Source organism: Frankliniella occidentalis, unplaced genomic scaffold (genome assembly GCF_000697945.3).
Source record: "Frankliniella occidentalis isolate FOCC.00 unplaced genomic scaffold, Focc_3.1 Scaffold48, whole genome shotgun sequence".
NCBI lineage: Eukaryota > Metazoa > Arthropoda > Insecta > Thysanoptera > Thripidae > Frankliniella > Frankliniella occidentalis.
The window spans coordinates 376383-379408 of record NW_026267178.1 but is presented as its reverse complement, the minus strand read 5'-3'; positions in this window follow the sequence as shown (position 1 = coordinate 379408).

Here is a 3026-nt window from a genome sequence, read left to right as displayed (position 1 = left end):
GTAAAAGCAATGACACCTTACATTACTCATGTATAGTTATATGTATGTTAAGTGTAAGTAAGTTTAAGTTTGTAAGGTATCATCTGCTAAAAACACCTGGAAGATGCTAATTTAAGTGGAACATTTCCAACCAAAATGCGGTATTTTGGTGCCAAAGTGAGGGGACTGGCACACAGTATGACAATGTTTTGAGGACTTTAGGCGTTGCGGGGCGTCCTAAGAGATGGGGGGGGGGGGGGGGTAGGGGGGGGGGGGGGGGGGGGCGAAGTCCCTGCGGTGGCGGCGCTGACGAAATATTCAGCGAGGCATTCCTGCTGGAGTCTTGAATAATATTAGGCCGTTTGTGCGGACCCTTGCATAAGTGAAGCGAAAGGGAGAGAGCGCGCCACTGCTACCAGTGTGAGGGAGAGCAGAGAGAGAGACGATCTGTCCGCTGCTGTCAACAAAACGAGACGATTTTCAATCGCGCCGACACTCTCAGTGATCCAAACACTCCCCGCTCTCTCCCGCTGCCACTTCTTCTTCCGCCACGATTCTTTTTTCCCGCCTCTCCCGCTGCGCCCGTTTTGTCGACACACAACAACTGTTTCCATTTGCAATTCAATTGCTATTTCGACTCGGCGACGACGCTGGGCGCGCGCGGGGCGCTTCTGCTGTCATCTCTCGGGGACACCCGCCCCGCCCGCCCCCGCCTCACCGCCCAGCCGAACGACGACGCTTGTTTTCCCTTCCTTATTCTTGGCCGGCGAATTTCATCCCCCGGCATTATCATTTCCCTCCGCTGTGAGAAACGAGCTGGTGCAATGCCGCGCCCGCCACACCGCGACGCCTCCAGAGGGAGAGAGAGAGAGAGGGGGGGGGGAGTAAAAGCCTCCCCTGAGAAGGGCGGGGTGCGCACGGCCACCACAGAGACAGCGGCAGCGGCGGCGGCGGCGTTGCAGCCCTTGCAGATCCTGCCGCCGCGGCGCCGGGGGAGCAAGGCTAATTGCGAAATGTAAATATGCAGCGAAATAGCCAAACGGCTGCTGCACGAACCGCGGCATAATTTTATCGATGCATCGCATCCCTTTTTCCTCCCCTCCCTTTCCTCTCTCTTGGCGGCAAAAAGCCCCGCTGCAGAGTCCGGCACGCGGGGCGGGGTCGGCCTCGGTGGCCGCGCGTCCCCGGGGACGGGGTGTTGTGGAGCTCGGCGGTGCGGGGGTTCATCTTCCTCGGTGCGGGATGGAGGAGGAGGTTACCGGCATGATGAAGAAGAAGGGGAAGAACAGTAAGGACTCGTCTGTGTCCCGCAGCCGCGCGCGCCCCGCGCCGCAGCACCGTCCCCAAGGGAGGGTTTAGGCGACCCTTAGGGTATCAGCAAGTCCTATCGGGGCAGACGGGTCGGCCATGTGGAGGCAGAGAGAGAGAGAGAGAGAGAGAGAGAGAGAGAGAGAGAGAGAGAGAGAGACGGGGAAGGGGGAGCAAAAGGGGACCGTTCCGTTTTACACAATGAGCTGCATTCTCGCGACGAGCCGCGCTCCTATTGAAAACTGACCCTTTCGCCCGCTAGGGGGAGTGGCAGGGAGAGGGGAAGGGGGTGAGGGGTGAAAGGAACGACCCCTAAAACTGCGCATAAACTGACCACTTTCATAAAAATTAAAAAAAAAGTTTTATATCAATGGAAAAGTATCTCGACTGCCGTTTTTAAATGTGTGTGACAAGTAACACTCGAACGCTGAAAAGTTGTAGCAAAATGTCACACACAAAAGATTTTGACCATTGTGCCATTTATAAAAATTGTGTTAGTCATGCCGTTAGAAAAGTGTGTGACATTGCCAGCATTAGTGTTTTCGATAGGATGGGGGTATGGTCGAAAATTTTAGACCGACCCCATCTAAAACAGCTTTTGATGGGCTAAAATTTGTACCCGACCTTTCGAAAACTATAATAACCGGCATGTACATGCACACACCTTTCGGTAAGACATTCTGGAACTGTTGTTTTACTGTAGAATCCTTGCAAACAACTGTTGTATTGTAATTGCAAACTAATTGCGAAAGTTTTTCTCTGTAATGCGAGAAAAATTATTGTGTAGAAATTCCTTTGCATAGGCTGATGTACCGTACACAGCAGCCACAAGTCCTTCGTAATACAAAACTCCTTCGCAAGTTTTCACCCGTGATCGAAATGTTCGGAAATATTCCTGCAACGAGGTTTTACATCTGTTGACCGTCTTGAGTCGGATCTTCATTTTAGTGTATCGTTAGAGCATTTTTGCATTATTTACCTATTCCCTGAAAGAGATAAATGTTGTTTTTTATTTCTGACCATAGTATTGCAGTTGTTGAAACACAACAGAGAGAGTCCACGGTGAAATTGTTACTTGGATCAAGGACCAAGGACCATCCGAACCCCGTGCAATTTTCCCATCCCGACGTGGGTATTACTGTAACTGTTACTGTCCTTAAATCCCTCCGATGGTCCTTGGACATCAAGGAACAGTTTTCACCGAGTCTCCTGAGTAACACAACACACGTTGTGATACAAAAAGTGTTCCGTGACTAATACGCTGCCCCTCGTCCTCCGCCCAGGCCTCCCCCTCCTCGTGCTGCCGTATCGCACCCTCGCCTCCTCTCCTGCTACAGATTTCGTTATATTCCATATCGCTCCGCCTCAACAAGCGGCTCATTGATGGATTTGCGTATCGCGCGGTACTCGCACGCGGGCAGCTTAATGACGGTGTCCTCTCCCTCTCTCCACCCCCCACCCCCCTCCTACCCGATTCCTCCCCTGTCCTGGTGCCGCCCCTGCCGCTGCCTGCCCGGCGCGCCGGCAGAGCCGGTCCCAAGGGCCCAATCCAGGACGGCGATTCAATTGCGTTGCGATGAGGCCGTGCTCGTGCCGTGCCGGGCACCCCGCGGTGAAGATCGGCTCGGAAGCAGACCGGCCGAGCCGAGAGTGGAATACATAAAAAGTGGGCGCGCGAGGTCCGCGGGCCGGTCGCCGCAAAAGAATCCAAGATTAATTTCATTTTCGAGCGATGTATA